At 32.6% G+C, this 19,743-nt stretch overlaps 1 long non-coding RNA gene across 1 annotated transcript; it reads right to left on the reverse strand.

Annotated features, from left to right (window-relative positions):
- Positions 1-3,299: 3,299 nt before the first annotated feature.
- LOC134689573 (uncharacterized) lies at positions 3,300-7,339 on the reverse strand. Its single transcript, XR_010101868.1, has 3 exons — positions 6,886-7,339; positions 4,476-4,686; positions 3,300-3,394 (listed from the first exon to the last, which is right to left on the reverse strand). It is a non-coding gene; the product is annotated as an uncharacterized LOC134689573 (long non-coding RNA).
- Between the last annotated feature and the right edge of the window lie 12,404 nt (positions 7,340-19,743).

A 19,743-nucleotide genomic window follows, 5' to 3' on the forward strand; every position in this document is an offset into this window, starting at 1 on the left:
ATAAATTTACCTTAATTCAAATGGAATAAATTATATGTTCATAGAACACAACCTTCAAAGCCATGACAGGCAGAAATTGGTTTAATATAAAATAACATACTAAGGTGTATGCAGTAATATAAAAACAAGAAACTGGAAAACAATAACAAAATGTGACAGATTTCTATTATTAAGATAATGAGTATTCTAATGCAATTTGGATGTAACAATTTTTTTTCATTGGCTAAAATTTGCTGTATAATCCACAGTTGGTCAGGCTTAACTAAGGAGGGACCCCCCCCCATTTTGAATTGATTGAATCAACAAATGTTCGATTACTACTATATAATTGAAAATAAAACAACACCTACCTTGAATTTGGCGTTTTAATGTAATTTTATCGTAATTTGAAGCGTACGGGTAAGGTAATAACCTCCAGTTTGTAAGTTTTCATTTGTATGACGTCACGTTTAGCCATGACATTTTTGTGCCAAAATAATTCATTAAATTTCGCGTTTTTTTGTTTCTAATTGTCCAATTTAGTCGTTTTTTTAAGTTTTATCGTACTTTTTCTTTTTGTAATGCATTAGAATCGGATTAACAGTACTGTACTTGAACAGTTGTCACTGTCAATTTTTATTTGATGGTTGCACATCACTGTTTTACTGTCTCTGATACTGTCTATTGTGTAACAATTGACGGTGGCAACTCTTCAACTACAGTACTGTTATTTCTAATGTAACAGAAAGTAAAAAAAAATATTGTTTTCTCTCATAAAAGTTGTACCTTTGTTTCCTGAATGATGTATTATGAATGATATAGTGTTGTGCATCATAGATGGAATGTCAGAACTGACAGATAGATTGAAAATGTCTTTATATGTCAAGCTGAGATATGAAGTTAATTCATCTCTCACTTCCTCAGATATGCCTCTAGTGTTGTCAACATAATAGTTAAACAGGATCTCCAACTTTTGGCAATGATTTAATTGGCTTATAATTCTGCAGATACTCTATAATTTCCTAGCTTTTAATGGAAAACTATATCTTCATTTGTAAAGGATTTCCTAGCTTTTAATGAAGAATTGTCCACACTTCCTTTTCCTATAAAGAAATTAATTGTAAAGTGTTAGAAGTAAGTGTTACGAAGAAACTTGTGTATTCTTTTTTAAGTCAGCTTACTACACAGTTATGTCTAGAACAGAAAAAAATATATCAACATACAAAATATAGAAAATACCTACCATTTCTTGCTTTAAATGGAGAACTGTCTTTGCTATTTAAGGATTTCCTAGCTTTTAATGGAGATCTGTCATCACTATCAAAGGATTTCTTATCTCTACTACTTACAATTATGTCATAGTTTATTGTTATACCTTGGTTGTATCAATAAGTGTGTATGCATAAACTGTTTCTTAAATTACTTAAAAATGTTAATATTTATATGTTGTATCCTATAAGAACAATGGAAATAGGCCTATTGTGTTTTATTTTTGTACTATCAATTCCAAGTTTACTTTCCACAGCAGTCACTGTGACTCAGAGTGAGAGAAAGTATATTCCACTTCGTATCTTATCACCTATTTTCCTACGTTAGTTCTAGGAGGAACCCCATTCCTAACTCTTTAAATAATTAATTTTCTTTGAGTCAGTGATCATGACTCCTTTCCGTACAAATTTATCGGTTCAAATTGCGATCGTTTTAAATAAAATACAACATTTATTGACATAACGAGCTAATACTGGACATGTCGTTTGACTCAACATTTAAGGAAGTGAGACAACTCGAAACGATAATATGGTAGACTCCATTTCGCCTGAAGGGGTGTTCTATGATGATGACTACATTTTTTTTAAATGATGCATATGATTTACAGATATGCAACAACAATAACCCTCAATAGCAGACATTCATAAAAAAGATCCCATGAGATATAAATTAATTGAGTGGGGAATCCAGAGCTAAAACCCCTTGAAGTCAAGAAATCTATACGCATGCGCATAATTACCAAAACAAACCTTTGAGCAAGATCGTATATTGAATGTTGACTAAACGACCTAGATTGTTCTCTATTTCTTTATGGAATTACAATGATCTTACATATCATTTTTATAACAATAACATATAGAAAAACTCCACTTCATTTCTTTTATGACAAAGATAGATTTATCGGAATTCCGAGAACTATCGTATTTTATCAAAACTGGGATTCCCTCTGACGTGTTTCTAAATTTATAAAAACACTCAATATAAATACTGCTTAATTCTGATTTTCCGTGTTGTTAAAAACACGCATATAAGTCAATGGAATTATCAAATAACATATTATCACTCACCTTGTATTGCTTTTAATGGAGAAATGTCCTTGCTTGTAAAGGATTTCCTAGCAATTAATGGAGAGCTGTCCTCAGTTGTAAAGGATTTCCTAGCTTTTAATGGAGAACTATCTTCAGTTGTAAGAGATTTCCTAGCTTTTAATGGAGAACTATCCTCACTTGTAAAGGATTTCCTAGCTTTTAATGGAGAATTGTCCTCACTTGTAAAGGATTTCCTAGCTTTCCTACCTTTTAATGGAATACTGTCCTCACTTGTAACGGATTTCTTAGCTTTCCTAGCTTTTAATTGAGAAAATTCCTCACTTGTAAAGGAATATACACTTCTTTTTTCTAAAAAGTAATTAATTATAAGATGTTAGAAGTGACTTGTTAAGATGAAATGCTTCTGGCATGCAACATAATAAGCCTGATACATGCATAATTGAGTAGGAAATTTGTAGATGTGTAGAACAACAGCATAAGTGTTTCTAAATACAAATATTTAAAAATACCTACCATGTCTTGCTTTAAATGGAGATCTGTCCTCACTATCAAAGGATTTCTTATCTTTTTTACCTAGAATTATGTCATAGAACTTTTTTTTATAGCTTGGTTATCTATAAAAGAACTTAAGTTAAGTGAGCAGGATCACATACCCCACATCCCTATATTGTCACTAGGCAAACAAAATATAAATCTATGATTTTCATCCTCTAGCTCATTGTTGTCTCCTTGAAAATCTTTTACACATTTTATATTTTCATTAATTAACTTATTGGAAATAAAATCAATTTGCTCTTAGGTCCATGGCCAGTTAAACACGTTTCTACTATAAACCAGCAGAAACCAGTCAAAAGTCAACTTTATAATGATGTCAAACTTGAACTCGTAGAGAGCTTATTTAATACTTGTTCAATTTCGTAACTGGGTTTGGTACCAATGGCAATTATTCCACATATACGTACTTACGTTCAGATGTTTTTTTCAATATGCATTAATATGAAACTCACCTTCAACTGGACCTATTAAAGCTTTGCCTTTTCTTGTCTGGCATGGAGAAATCTTATCATAATACTTCTGAGTGTTACTAATATACATATCTAAAACATAAATTAGAGGCTCTAAAGACCCTGTGTCGCTCACCTTAGTCTATGAAGGACACAGATGGATTCATGACAAAATTGTGTTTGAAGATCTGACTTGACTGAACATTCTTGTAACTTACAATTTTTCTATCTATAATAAACTTGGCCATTTAGATAGAAAGGAAAGTATTTTGTAAACCAATTTACCAAATTAATGAAAATTGCTAAAAATTTACTATAAAGGGCAATAACTCTTTCAGAGATCAACTGACCATTTTGGTCATGTTGACTTATTTGTAGATCTTACTTTGCTGAACATTTATGCTGTTTACAATTTATCTCTATCTATAACAATATTCAAGATAATAACCAAAAAAGGTATTTTTTTTTCAAATTACCAATTGAGGGGGAGGCAACCCAACAATCATTTCTCCAAATCATCTGAAAATTTCAGGGAAAATAGATATTGACTAGATACCAATTCAATCCTTTGTCAGAATTGTTCTAAATGCTTTATTTTCAGAGTTATAATCTTCATTTTACCCCATATGTTCTATTTTTAGCCATGGCGGCCATCTTGATTAGTTGGCTGGGTCACTGCACACATTTTTTTTTCAAAAAGATACCCCAATAATGATTGTGGCTAAGTTTGGTTAAATTTGACTCAGTAGTTTCAGAGGAGAAGATTTTTGTAAAAGTTAACAACGATGTCGACGGAGACGAACAAAGGACGAGGAACGCCAAGTGATGAGAAAAGCTCACTTGGCCTTGCGGGCCAGGTGAGCTAAAAAAGCAATGAAAATTCTTTGATTGCAGCAGTTAAGTTAAAATTCAACCTTAAATAGTGACAAACGTTAATGACTGATGAATAAAACTGAAAGTGCAATGCAATGTGATATATGTGGAAATGCCAATGTAAAAAAAAACCTGCATATTTAACCCAGCCACATTATCTATGCATGTGCCTATCCCAAGTCAGGAGCCTGTAATCAGTGGTTTGTTTATGTGTTACATATTTGTTTTTTGTTCATTTTTATATTTGAATAAGGTCGTTAGTTTTCTATTTTTAATATTCAGACTGGTTACATTTGTGTACCTTCTAATACTTTGAGAGTATTTAAAACAAGCTGCCATGCATCTTTACTAAAGTAGGTCTTCGCTGAAGTTTGTGTTTCAGGACATATTAAACAGAATATCTGTATGACTCAACAGATTTTCTGGCTTTGTTTCCACTTCTTCTTCAATCACAAACAGTACAGACTGTGCTCTTAAAACAGCATCTAGATCAGCCATATGATGTAAAAAGCCTGAAAAATTAAAATCTAACTATGTAGTTGAAACTTTTAATAAAATTTTGAAAAAGAGGCCATCAATAGGATGTGCTATTTCAAACCAACACTGAATTCAAAAGTCCTCCAGGGGCAGGTAGGAAAAAGTGGATATGACATTTGAAATCATGCAAATGGTTTAATCATTCAAAACAAATAAAACTTAACCTTAAATTGTGAAAAAACGTTAATGACTGATGAATGAAACTGAAAGTGAAATGCAATGTGATATATGTGGAAATGCCAATGTAAAAAAAACTTTGCATGTTTAACCCAGCCACATTGTCTATGCATGTGCCTATCCCAAGTCAGGAGCCTGTAATCAGTGGTTGTCGTTTCGTTTGTTTATGTGTTACATATTTGTTTTTTGTTCATTATTATATTTAAATAAGGTCATTAGTTTTCTTGTTTGAATTGTTTTACATTAATATTGTCATATCGGGGCCTTTTATAGCTGACTATGCAGTATTGGCTTTGCTCATTGTTGAAGCCCATATGTTTGTCTCTTGTGGACAGTTGTCTGATTGGCAATCATACCACATCTTCTTTTTTTTTATATATATAACAATATCATTAGTGGTTCCCCTTTAACAGCTTATATCTACAGTTTTCACATTTGAAATAAGTTTTTTTGAAGAATATTATACTTTTTCACATAAACATAGACTGTCCATTTCAAACATACTTTTTAAGACAACTAATTTCTTTCAATGGCCACTTTTGTCCTAGCTTACAAAATTGGAATCAACCATATTTCCTATTTTCAATCATTTGGTTTGACCTTATGGTTGTACAGTCACAAACAAACTAAAATTGGAAGAACAAGGATGTGTCCAAAGTACACGGATGCCCCACTCGCACTATAATTTTCCATGTCCAATGGACCATGAAATTGGGTAAAAAATCTAATGTGGCATAAAAATTAGGAATATCATACCATAGGAAACATTTTTTGAAAAACTTTATTTTTGGTCAAATGTATTACATTTAAGAGACATTTATAAACTTAAATAATCCATTCTTTTTAAACTAACAAAAGTAATGGGAATTGTATCATATAAAATCTGCTTCAATGGTTTCAAGTTCAATGTTCAGTTGAATAACATTACCTTTGTCTATCAAGGTGATATTTCTACTTTTTGTTCAGCAGATCTTTTTAACAGCATCTTTTATTTAATACATTTTTATTTTAACTTTCATGCATATGTAACAAGGATTTATATTCTTTGTCTAAAAGATCAAAAGTATTATAAGGTAAATGAGATTTTTCAATCAGATATGACAAGGTTTTGGATTTGAATAGCCTGCATCACTCATCTGTAATATTTTGAGTATCAATGATAATATTTTTGCTATTTAATGATTACAAATATGCACACGCTGTTTTCATTTTCTTGAAATTATAGTTTAAACAAATGAATAGGAACATTTGTCGAACGGCAAATCATTAGAATTGTTTTTGACAAATGTTGGAATTAAAATAGCTACACTTTAATATGTCAGTGTTGCAAATATTAAAAGACAATTATCCACGCATGACTGAAGGAACATGGGCTAAATAATCTCTATAGAAAAGAGATGTGCCAATGCTAATACAACTACTGGTCTGAGAACACAATTAATTCGTAGTGCATTTCTTTTAGAACATAGATGAAAATTGAAAAAATCCCACCTGCGCTTTCTCAATGAAATTTTTACAGTGTGTTGTACTACTTTTGGGACAAATTATATTAAAATTATAGAAAACTTCATCGCCTCTAACTCAAAATATGGACAATTTTGTGTTTAGGGTGTCTTGAAATCTTTTAACAGCTTCCAAATTGCTAATTTTTAACCTTTTTTCAGCTGGACCAAATCACTACTTTCTTGTAAAATACTGGACCAAATTTTTTTACAGTGTAATTTCACCCCCACTTACAATTTGAGGCATTAAACATGGAGAAATAAACTTGGAAGGGGTATAAAAATTATTGGCAAGTAACCAACTGTTAACACTAGGGACTATATTAATCAAGGGACGACAATTGTGGTCTCGGACCTACTTACCAAATCCCATTGACTTATCACAAGTAGTTGCCTTTAAACAAATCTAAACACAAACTAATACATGTAAACTAAGCAAAATTTCAAAGTCAATATTCTTCTGACAGAAATAAAAGAGAAGCAAAACAGACAAACCTGAATCAAAGTTGGATGGTCTGTGTATCAAAGTGCATGTAATAGTGACATGAATTAGACTTGGTACATGTACATCAAGGTGTTGCAAGGTGATTGGATGAACATTATCACATAAATATTTTAGGATTGATGATCTTTGCTCCTAAGTAAAATTCCTAGTTTTATCAGCATAGTCCTCACAACTATTCGCGGGGTCTCCTACTTTTGGCATTAATTTAATGTAGTTGAACAATTTTGAATATATTTCAAAATATCGAGATGCATATTGCTTCTATCCAGCATTAATTTTAAAAATTCGCCTTTAGTAAATTTCTGTGCTTGATCTGACGTATTTTCGGGACAACATAAGAGGTTTTTGTGTTGTTTGTCCTTTGTTGATGAGTTTCATCAATCTTTTGTACATTAGTTGATTTTGTTTCAGAATTGTCTTTTCTTTTAGGAGGTTCCTCTTTACATAAATGTCTGATGATTTCCCCCTACAAATAAATTTAGATCTTTAGATACATTAAAAAATTTAGAAACGTTAATTGGAACAAACAATATAATGATAGTTTATGACTGAATATAGATCTTTACAAATCTTTAGGTTGTAATAGTGATGTTGGGTTTCCTCTCTTCTTCATTTAAACCCACATACAAGTTTATAGATAACACTTACAGGTTACATCTTCATACTCTGAACATAATGCAAATCATCTGAGAAATAAATATTGTTGAAGCGCAGCAAAATGTGAAGTATACATTGTATCAACAGAATTTATGAGAAAGTTTTAAGTTTTAAGAATTTTCAATTATGAAAATAATGCAAAGTTCATTTCTGTAATCTGAATGTTATTCTTCTCTTGTGTGATTTTTTCATAATGTTGAGCTTCAATATACATAATATATAGATTTGAAAACAATATCTACATTTATTTCAGTGTTTTTGTTTTTTACTCTGTAAATGTTATATAATAACAATTTCTTACATATTTAAAGAGGTTAACATCGTAAGCTGTAGGACTGTTTTTTCCTGAGGCCCATAAGAATATACATGTATTACTTAGGTGTACACACAATTTTATATCAATTTGTAGTCCTTATTCAGCTCTTTCATTTCAAAGATTAGTGCAAGAAAACTTTAAAGTTCATACCAAACTACATGTACATTATCATATCATTCACACTACCTTGGCAGCTATTTTAATTACTTTATTCTGCCATTAGCACGAAAATTGCTTGAGGACGATGTGCAGAGCTCACAATTTTTCACATTCACACTGTTATCATTTGTCACTGTACATGTACAATTTATAGCCTCTGAAAAAAAAATCTATAGTATTATCATTTACATCTACTTTACATACCTAGTACGCACATACAAATATTTTGAACATAGGCTAGCTGAATATATAACATATACACATAACCGTCACACTATAAAAGATAAACATGATAAAGACATTGATGGACATCCATCTCCTTGTTAGGGTTTATTTTATCGGCTTCGGTAAAAAAGCGATTTGTATAGAGTTTTGCTATTTTGCCGGTCTTATTAAGACAAACAATTTTACGAACAAGTAATAACATCCTGACCTCAAATGTTGATGTGCTTGAAGAAAACCTCACATATAAATGGACAATACAAGTATTAATGGACAAAACAAGCATATAAACTGTTTACTGAGTCACATCTGACCTGATATCTCAAAATAAAATTCCAATCAAGAAGGTCAGTGTTCCTTATACAGAATGCACGATATCAACTGGTGATGAAAGACCAAGCAAACAAAAAAGATGCACGAAGAGTGGGTCCAAGGATGGGTGTTGCAGCAATGAATAATTAAACAAACATTTGAAAATCTAGTCTACTTAATACAATTTTCAAAAGTATAATCCTTTTTATTAAATCTAAAAGTCTTAGTTAATGAATATGTGAATTAACATTAAATAAGTCGTTTTTTCTATTTACCCTCATACTACACCGTAAATAAATTAGTGCCATATTACTTTAAAGATATAAAGGTCAATTCTTAAAGGCCAAAGACTATGAATTTAGTTTTTTTCTGAATTACGAATTATCTAAAAAGAATTTATGTAATTTATTCTGTAAGTGTTATTACATTAAATAGTACTATACCAAAATAAAACAAACTGCTTAAAGTAAAAAATCAGAAATATTCTTAACTTTGTATGTAAAAAGTCTTAAAAATCTGTAAACTTCCCATGTCAAAGTAAAAAAAACTGTAAACTTCCCATGTATAAAGTCATTAAAACTTAAAGATCCTAATGTAAATAGTGAACATAAGGTTGTTGTGTTAGGATTGTTAATTAAGTTTTCCGTTTATTATTTGGTGGTGGAACTGTTCGACAAACGAAAGTATGGTTATCCTTTATCTAGTCGAAGACTAAAAGATTATAGAAATCTCACCTAGTAGCCACATATATCATATGTGTTCATGATAATTTTTTTCAATAAAATGTATTTCATATAGTCCGGAGCCGGCAACATAGCCACTGCCTTTTACTTACCTTGCTTTCGATCGGTAGTTATATCCTGCATTCCTTGTTTACCTTTATATGTATTAGTCCATATGGACTGGTGTTAAGCCTCATATAAAATCAAACTAGTTGTTATATTGTATAAAACAGAATCCCGGTCCATTAGCCCTTATTCATGTTCTATCTAGTACATGTTTGCCCTGATTATTATGTTTTGTTGTTGTCTAGTTGCATAATGTTTATTATTAAAACAAAGTATATTAAAGTTTGTTGACAAACAATCGCTGAATATTTGTATTGACGCAACCAATTAATTATTTTCCTGTGATTTGCATAGACGAATTCTGGAATACAATGTATATCTTTATTGATATTTATTACCAATTTGATCTATTCAATCAATTTATGCATGCAGTAAAATAATAAATGACCTTTCGATAAAATATCCAAATTTCCTGATCTTTTGTAAACATATATGAAATTGTTTCACATTCAATCCAGTCACTCACTAATCCCCACTGTTACGTATATTTTAGACACGAAAAAATTTAATGAAATTAAAAATGTTTTTTCTTTCTTAATAAGTTAAGGTAGGCTGTAGTATCTATTCGAAATAACATCAAACATGTGATCCAAACTTTAATTAGAAAGACACAGATATTACAGTCATTCTTTAAACATTGTTCAAGTATAGATTTCAATTCTTGAAACTTGTACGCACAACTTACAAATTGTGCCCGAAGCGCTAGCCTGACCACTACTACCTAGTCTCTAGACAAATTGTACCAAATATGGAATTTGAATATATAAAAATAAATCGATGAATTATTGTCTTCCTACTTACCAATTGAAAATTGCCATTTTACATTTAATTTAGAAGCGACAGAGTTATCCGGTCATTCAAGGGTTTCCTAGAATCCTATCTCTCTTGGTCTATCCATAGTCCAAAACCAATTCTGTATCTTTCGGTATATTAACTTTAGACACCAAGAAAAGTTTCTCACAACTTTTTCCTTTTAAATTATCATGCACCACAGAAATAAGTTTAAAACACGGAAACTGTTACGAATGATTGAAATATCGTGCTTAATTTTCCTCTTAATTAAACAAAACTCTACGCTTATCCTTTTAGAATCTAACACTAAATTCGTTACAGGATCAAATACTGCTACTGGGGGCAAATTTTTCTCTGTATAGTCCTTCTCGCAATCTTCATTTTCGGAACTTCTTCGGCGATGAAGGTCAACCGCCTCAGTTCAAACATTTACGTATCCAAGGTATATATCTTCAAATCAGTTCTTTTAACTGCAATGACAGACGACTTCAATGATTTGACAAAATCCTCAATATATAGAATAACTACCAACACGTCCCTTTGATGGCGATTTATTACTTTTTATTCGGGATTCTTAGGCATTTAGCGTGACGGTTTTCAACACTTATGTACTTGATTAACTCGACGTTCATAGTAAACTAATACACAGTTTAATTGAAATGTCAAATTTAATTTAGTCATTGTATGTCGAAAAGTTTATACAGTGCTGGTATCGATTGTTAAGTCGACGCAAATATATATGAACCATCATGAATAACAAGTAGAGGATGGGTTTATGAAGTCATCCCGTTAGTTTTGCTGTAATACAATTTTACCACAAAAGATCTATACAGCTCCATTAAAATCTTCCAGACATTAATGAAACTCTTAACTTGAGGCACGAACACATACATTTTGTATAAAAGGTGACATTGTGACAATTGCCAAACCTTTTAGAATACGTATTAACATTTGTACCTCCCTTTTAACGCTTTGTCAACACTTTGAGTCCGTTCATTCGTCCATCCGTCTGTCGTCCATAGATCTCTCAACTTTAATCATTTTGTCTTCTCCACTAAAACAACTACATGTAGAGAAAAATGGAAATAAACTAAGCAGTAAGTCTTTCATATAATTTGCCCATTCTGACCAGATGGCCAATCGTTGTTACTAATTAACTGACCAAATTGCAATGGCTTCCGTTAAATTTACGAAGGGATGATTTCAATTTCACCATTTGGAACTCTTGTTTTAATAGCTTCCTTTATTAACAATTGGTTGAGGCAAACTCAATATTGACAAGGGAAACGACAGAATTATCACTTTTCCATTAATAAAGGACTTAACCTATGAACTTATGAACTGTAAAAGTGACGCTCTTCAATTACAAGTTTGATTGTGTTTTGTGGTAAAAAGTATAACGTATAGATATTGTAACATTTGGTCAAATTGTTTCAGCGAATAAGACTTTTTATTTAAAACAGCAACAGGTGCAACCTAAGGGGAAAATCTCACATTCTAGTGTGGGTCAGGTGTGCTAAACATCTGTGAAAATGATTTTTAATCAGAAATCATAAATTACTAAAAAATGATAATTACTAATTCAACGAATTTAAACCGTTCTAACCAATTAAATAATTCGTTATCACAAATTACAAAAAATGTTTTGCACTTTTTTTACACAAAAAAAAACCTATATTTCCGGCCAGACGCGCGTTTCGTCTACATAAGACTCATCAGTGACGTTCGTATCAAAATATTTATCAATCCAAACAAGTATCGGACACGTAACTAGATACCCCAATTGTGATTGTGGCCAAGAGTGGTTAAATTTGGCCCAGTAGTTTCAGAGGAGAAGATTTTTGTAAAAATTGACGGACGACGGACGCAGGACGATTGACGCAGGAAGAATGACGCCAAGTGATGAGAAAAGCTCACTTAGCCCTTCGAAGCATGCTATCGCTGTTTTCATTTTGAGCTAAACTGCAAACCCTTTGTTATGTTATAGCAAAATTATTGAAATTAAATCAAACATCACTATAGTGATCGCCCTTATGTCCGCGTCTCACTGTCCTGATTTTTACGCCGATGGCAACTCGATTATGGAAATTTTCTAAATCGGGACTAATCGTTTCCAGATCGGGCTATTCGTGGTGCCATCTTTAACCATCGTAGAACCATTGGTCACTTTTTCAAGCCTCCTGGGACAACTTCGGAAAAGGTTTTTAATTTTAAACATGTTCGTAATCTCGTCGTGTTGCCATCGAATACAAGTACGAAGGCGAAAAGATGGAACTACGACGGCATTAAATCCAGCAAAATGTAAGCTAAATTTTCGCGCTAAAATACATTTTAAGTGCCATGCGCGATATGCACAGCTGGTCAGTCTAAGACCACAATTAAAAAAGACGTTCACAAAAAATGGAACTCATATCATATGATTCTATGAGATTCTAACAAAAAAAGGGAACTGCATTGTTTCTATTATTTCAAATAGAACAAGAAGAGCAGCTATTACAGGCTCAGGATTTACATTTACAAGTATTATATTATTTTTTGTCAATTTTTCATATCAAGTAACATAATGAAAATCATAATTGCGCCTCGTACACCAACACTGCAGGTACATGTATATAGGGAAACCAACTTTTTCTTCGTTATTCTGATTATTTATGTATCGTTTGAGTTGTTGTCACACGAATGTTTACTCCATAACCATTTTGTTTTCTATATGTCATATTTTGTCGCATTTGATGATTTCCCCACATCCTTCCGTGTGTCTATATTATAATGATATTCAACTGGAAAGAGCTCGTTTTGAATTACCTTACCTTTAAGATAGACCAGAAAACATGGGCATAAGTAAGGGTGATTATTCAGACTAGTAGACACATTTTACAGTTCAAACAAGGCAATGCCGAGCCTGGCATGTCCTCGTATATCACATATTGGGGACAAATATGGACACTATATGTGTATATGACACATGCAGAAAATTGTAAATTGAACGTAAAAAATATCAGATCATTACAAGGAGGAAGAACATACCAAATGTGTTTTGAAGCATAATGGTTTTAGAGTGTCCACAAGGGTGATATTGCCATGTATTACAACTGCCACTGTGACCTTGACCTTTGAACTTTAAAGTCAATAGTGCTTAAGATTTTCTTAACGAGTAACACCATACCAAGTTTTGAGCATTTTTGTTCTAGAGTGTCCATAACAGTTAATCTACACGCAACTTACATGTAGTAGGCGAGGGGACAATAAACTAAGTTTCATAAGAATTAGACAAAAAGATCGATTTCCCCCATGCATGGCAGCCTTGTACAGATACGATATGTTGTCGAAATTATGTTCGTACCATAAAAAAATCAAAACAGGTAGAACGCCGTTTTGATCGTTTTCATACATGTATTATGTACATACATGTATTTTACCTTTATGTATCTTGTATGTTTTCGCACCATCGTCGTAATCAATCGTGTAGCATTCGTAATCCATCGTGTACATAGCCTTCGTGATCCATCGTGTAGGCTTCGGCTGAGATATGAAGCTTAAATACACGTCTTCGGTAACCTTCAAATGTCCATCTTTTGCTATCATATATAATTTCGGCACCATCGTATAGACTTCGTTATTCATCGTTCTTGCTTCGGTCTCTTTTTGGTATTTTAACGAGATCGGGAACAACTTCGTACGAACTTAAAATTTTCCCATTCGGGTGTCCATCGTATAAAATAATCGGGATAGTGTGACGCAGGCATTAATAAAAGATGGAAGAAAGATACCAAAGGAACAGTCAAATTCATAAATCGAAAAAAGTGACAACGCCATGGCTAAAAATGAAAAAGACAAACTGACAAAAAAAATACACACGACACAAACTGACAAAAAAAATACACACGACACAACATATAAAACTGAATAATAAGCAACACGAACCCCACCAAAAACATTAACTTGATGTATTTCAGAGATTGGTTGATTGATTGGAGGTTAACGCCTTTTTTGGGAAATATTGGACTATTTAGTGGCATAGGCGGGTCCAAGTAGGACCTTTTGTATGACAATTTGGTTGATTATATAGGGAATGACCGAAGCATGATTGCCCCCCCCCCCCCTTTTTTTTTGCTCAGCCAGCGGCCTGTCCCTAATAAAAACTATAAAAAATGAAGATGTGGTATGATTGTCCATGTAACATCTTATATATAACATAAAGACACTAAGTACAGATCTGAGAGTACTTGCAGTTACTGAAAATCATTTCAAAGCCACTGGTATATTTCGGCCCTTTTATTTATGTAATTGTGTCATGAAACACTTACTGATTAACTTGAAGCTAAAGATCGCTCTTTCTTACGTACATGTACAACCGTTTACATCATTTCTTAAATTCCAAACTAAGAAAATATTCAGTTGACGATCGCACTTTCCTACCTTCCGTGCAAGTTTAATATTTCAAAGTCTTTAACTTGCACAATAATGCAGTGATCATGCAATTACTACCCAGAAAGAGTATTCTCAAATAAAGAGCGAACTGAAGCAGAATTTAACAAGAAAGATAATGATGTGTAACTATTGAAGTTGGAAATTGAAAGAGAGTTGGATGAAAAATGCGGAAAGCAAACATTATCTGAATATTTTATTTTGTCAAAATTAATGTCCATTGCTAAAATAAATTTAAGTTGTTAAAATGTAAACGTATTTTTTCTCTTGACGAAAAAAAACGTTATTCATAACGAAATGTTCCTTCCGATTAAAACAAAAAAGGAGGTTTTTGTAGAAAAAAACATACAAACAAACTAGTATCTCAATTGTTTGTAAAACAATTGAAAGGTCTTTCCTGTAAAAGTGATGTTTTCGAAATGTACTTTGTACGACATTTCGTTTGATATACGACAAGCATACCTTCTGAAAATTTTCACTTAATTACACTTAATGACCTCATCAGCCTACATTTTTGAGATCGGAAGTATGATGTATGTAACACAGGATAGATGAGCTTTGATTTGATATCCGACAACGCCATGTTCTAGAAAGTTTGATTTTTGCACTTAATAACCCCATCAAACTAATTTTTGGAGGTCAGGAATTTGATATTTCAAATGTACACATCATGACCTTTTACTTGATATACAACAACCCAATTGTAAAAGATTTTTTTTTGCACTCAATGACCCCATCCAACCAATTTTCGGGGGACGTGAATTGGAAATTTGAAATGTACGCTTTATGTTCTTTCATTTGATATGCGACAACATTACCATCTGAAAAATTTGAATGTTTGCACTAAATGACCCCACCCTTCCCCCTGGGATGAAAAAGAGGTTTAAAATTTTCATTTTTAAGCAGAGTGTATTGAGACCTTCAATTTGATATATCAGTTGACCCCATTTGGCAAAGTGTCAAAAATGATGCAATATCAACGATATATTAAATAGAAGTTATGAAACTTACAAAGTTAATGCAAAACATGAAAATTTCAAAATGATTTTTTTGGTGTTTTTTCCCATGGAATGTTTTGGTACTTGGTCAAACATATAACTATGCCAACCTCTTCAATTTCTTAAACATTTTTAAAAAAAAGTGGTAAGCTGTTGTTGATTCAGAAATACATGCCGCCGCTCGCAAAATTTCAAACTGCATTATCTCTAAAACGACAGCAGATATCTCAAATCTGCTAAATGGTAAATGCTCTACAGTTAAAGGACAACATCATAGAAAAAGAATTGGGACAATTTCAATGTTCACCAAGGTCACAATTAATCATCAAATATATGATGCAATACCAAACTTGAGAACCGGAAGTCGTAGATACATGGGACTATCACCATTCAACTCAAGACCACTTGACCTTTCAAATATCACAAGGTCAAGGTCATAGTATAATGTGAAGGTCAAGGTGAAATTTCATCATGACCTGACATTGACCTCAAATTGAAGGTCTTGAATTACTGATCATCTTTTCAGTTTATAGTAGGTTGATATCTGTTACCTTTAAAAAGATATACACAAAATACTATACTTTTAAGAATCATCCCGTTGTAACTTTTGAACAGACGGTCGGACATTTTTGGCTTATTATATAAAATGTAGAGTTCGTCGAGAGGAACATTTTATACGCTGTATGTAGGCAGCAAAGTCTTATCGTTTTCCTAATATGTAAGCTTGAAATTGCAGCGTAATTTTTTTTTTTGCACTCTGTGACCTTTGACTTTGGGTGCATATTGAAGGTCACATGAATTAAAGATTATTGGTGAAGGTCCCAAGTCTCTACGACTTCCAGTTCTCGAAATAGATTTTTTCTAAAATTGTATACAATTTTTCAAGGGGAATAACTCCTTATAAGGGTTAATAACAAAATGATTGTATATGTTCATTAACATTGCCATCTGTTCCTGTACATGTTGCCGTTTTCAAATCGATTCTATCTCTAACATTTTTTGAGAAATGAGCAAAGGAAAGAAATTGTTTCAAGGGGAAATAACTCTCAAAGGGGATGATGAAATTCTATGCAGCCTCATATGGTAATACATCATGATGAGATGTACCTATTGTCCAAATAAGATCATGATATCTTCAAAAACAACGAGGGGGGGGGGGGGGGGCATGTTGAAAAAAATCAATAAAAGGGAGATAACTTCTAAAAGGGATGATGAAATCCTACACAGCCTCATCTGGTAATACTTCATAATGAGGTCTACCGATGGTCCAATAGAAACGAGGGGAGGCCATGTCAAACAAATGCTGGATGAAAAAAAAAAAACATGCGAAAAACAATAAGGTCTTTCCTCGCGGAGAGGAAAGACCTTAACTATCGTTGTGTTCATTCTTAACAGAACTCTAAACCAGAGATTTAAACGGTTAAAACCAAATCAAACATATTTAACCAATGATCGCCAATCACTTTTAAAATGTATAGGATGGTTTTATAGATTTGCTTTAAAGATAACGACTATAAAATTACAGATACGAATACACGATTTATATCTTGTTATTCTATCATAAATTCCCATACGAATGACATTCCTTTTGTCGAACACTACACATTGTGACACAGAGTGAGACAAAGGTTGAAATAATACATAGAAACATGAAAATAAAACTATCGCTGTCTACATTTTTATAAGCAGAACGTCACAAGAAAGATAATGATGTGTGTTAAAGTTGGAAAAGGCAGAATACCAAAATATTCATAATGTTATCATCCTGACATAAACTATTCTCTAGGTAAAAATTAAGTTGTTGATTGATCTGTTGTACCTTAAAGTAAATTAATATTCACTTGCAAACAAAAAAACGCAATCACACTAAGTTTTTTTTTTTCAATTATGACATAGAAAAAAGATTATTAGCAAAAACAAGAAAAACATATCGCTGTCTTTGTTATTAGAACAACTCCATATCGAACGTTTAGCCGCAAACATAGATAAAACCCGATCGCCTTTCCTATCATTAAAAATAGGATAGTGATGTGCATCAAAGAAAAAAAGCTGCAAAAATGATCTTTTTTATGTTATTGTGTTATAAACCTTTTACTGACGAAATATAGGACTTAAATAGCTCTTTCCTACCCACAACCGTTAATTATGTCACAAACTTCATACTTAGAAGAAAATTTAAGTTGACGATCGCTCTTTCCCACCTTCACGCCTTCGATTTAGTGTCATTTTCACTTGAATAAAAAATTAAACTTTCTTCCTACAATTATGAAACAGAAAAATAAAAGTTGACAAAAAAACCAACAAGAAGCTCTCAAGAACTTGGATCTTTCACCTGTAATTCTTTTATCTATGATTTTTGTTTGTTTTTCAATATAGTACATTAATCAATGACTTAAAATTTCCTTTGAAATGATCTTTGTATCTGTCTTATTTTCTTCAAAATCAAAGAAATGCACTTTACCCATATGTTCCATTTTAGTCCTAGTGTGCTATGGTTCTTGACAAAGAAATTAAATATGAAATTTATAGTAGATACTTTGAAACTCATTCGGCCCAAGTTTGGCTGAAATTGTTTCAGCAGTTTCAAAGGAGCAGATTCTTTAAAGTAAGCAAATTAAATGAACAAATTGTAAATTTTTTAAAAGGGCAATAACACCTTTAGGGGAACATTGACAATATTGGTCATTGAACTTATTTGTAGATAGAACTTTGTTTGAAATAGTATACAATAGACGCACGACGACGACAGACGGAAACGACGACGACAGACGGAGTCGATGAACGCCAAGTAATGGCTAAAAAAAGAAACAGATATTTCTGTCTGCGTTATAAAAATAACTTGATATCGAATTAATATTGATATATATATTAATAACAATCGCCCTTTCCATCATTCACAATATGACGTAGAGATGCATCAAGAAAAAAAAGCTGAAAAGGTGGAATGCCAAAATGATCAATGTTCTTCAACTGCGTACTTTATTTGGCCTTTTAAACATTTTTGAATTAGAGCGTCACTGATGAGTCTTTTGTAGACGAAACGCGCGTCTGGCGTATATACTAAATTAAGTCCTGGTATCTATGATAAGTTTATTTGATGTTATTGAGAAATGAACACCCCTCCCCCCCCCCCCCGCCCAACTGACAGACTTACATTGTACATTTAAAGATCGCACTTTCCTACCTACTTCTTTTTAAATTCTGTCATAATGGTTTTTTTTAATATTCAAGTTGCCGATCGCTCTTTCTAGACAATCTAGACTGAATTACTAATTTAGCTTCCGGTGGCCTAGTGCTTGTTCTAAAAAAAGATCAAATTGATAAATATGTATATATATATATATATACATACAACTCGTCTAAACATCAACCCAACAATGTTAGATCTGTAAATTTGCATTCGCAAATCTTCTGTTCTTCCCTCGCCGGGATTCGAACCCATCGCTACTGTGATATCGTGACACCAAATCGCCTGCACTGCGGCCGTCCCGCTAGACCACACGGCCACATGGGCTCTACAAAAATAAAGCTTTCAGTGGCCGTGTGTTATCTTTCCTCGTCAGTTTTAATCTAGCGTCGTACTACAGTACATGATATATAAGGCATGGAGATGTTATTGTTACTTATATATGAATATCAATTATATGGTCAGTTTTATAAATTTTCTGTATACAAAACTTTGAATTTTTCGAAAAACTAAGGATTTTCTTACCCCAGGAGTAGATAACCTTAGCCGTATTTGGCACAACTTTTTGGAATTTTGGATCCTCAATGCTTTTCAACTTTGTATTTATTTGGCTTTTTAACTATTTTGATCTGAGCGTCACTGATGAGTCTTATGTAGACGAAACGCGCGTCTGGCGTATAAAGTTATAATCCTGGTACTTTTGATAACTATTTACACCACTGGGTCGATGCCACTGCTCGTGGACGTTTCGTCCCCGAGGGTATCACCAGCCCAGTAGTCATCACTTCGGTGTTGACATGAATATCAATTATTTGGTCATTTTTATAAATTTTCTTTATACATAACTTTGAATTTTTCGAAAAACTAAGGATTTTCTTACCCCAGGAGTAGATTACCTTAGCCGTATTTGGCACAACTTTTTGGAATTT

Source organism: Mytilus trossulus, chromosome 11 (genome assembly GCF_036588685.1).
Source record: "Mytilus trossulus isolate FHL-02 chromosome 11, PNRI_Mtr1.1.1.hap1, whole genome shotgun sequence".
In the NCBI taxonomy this organism is placed as follows: domain Eukaryota; kingdom Metazoa; phylum Mollusca; class Bivalvia; order Mytilida; family Mytilidae; genus Mytilus; species Mytilus trossulus.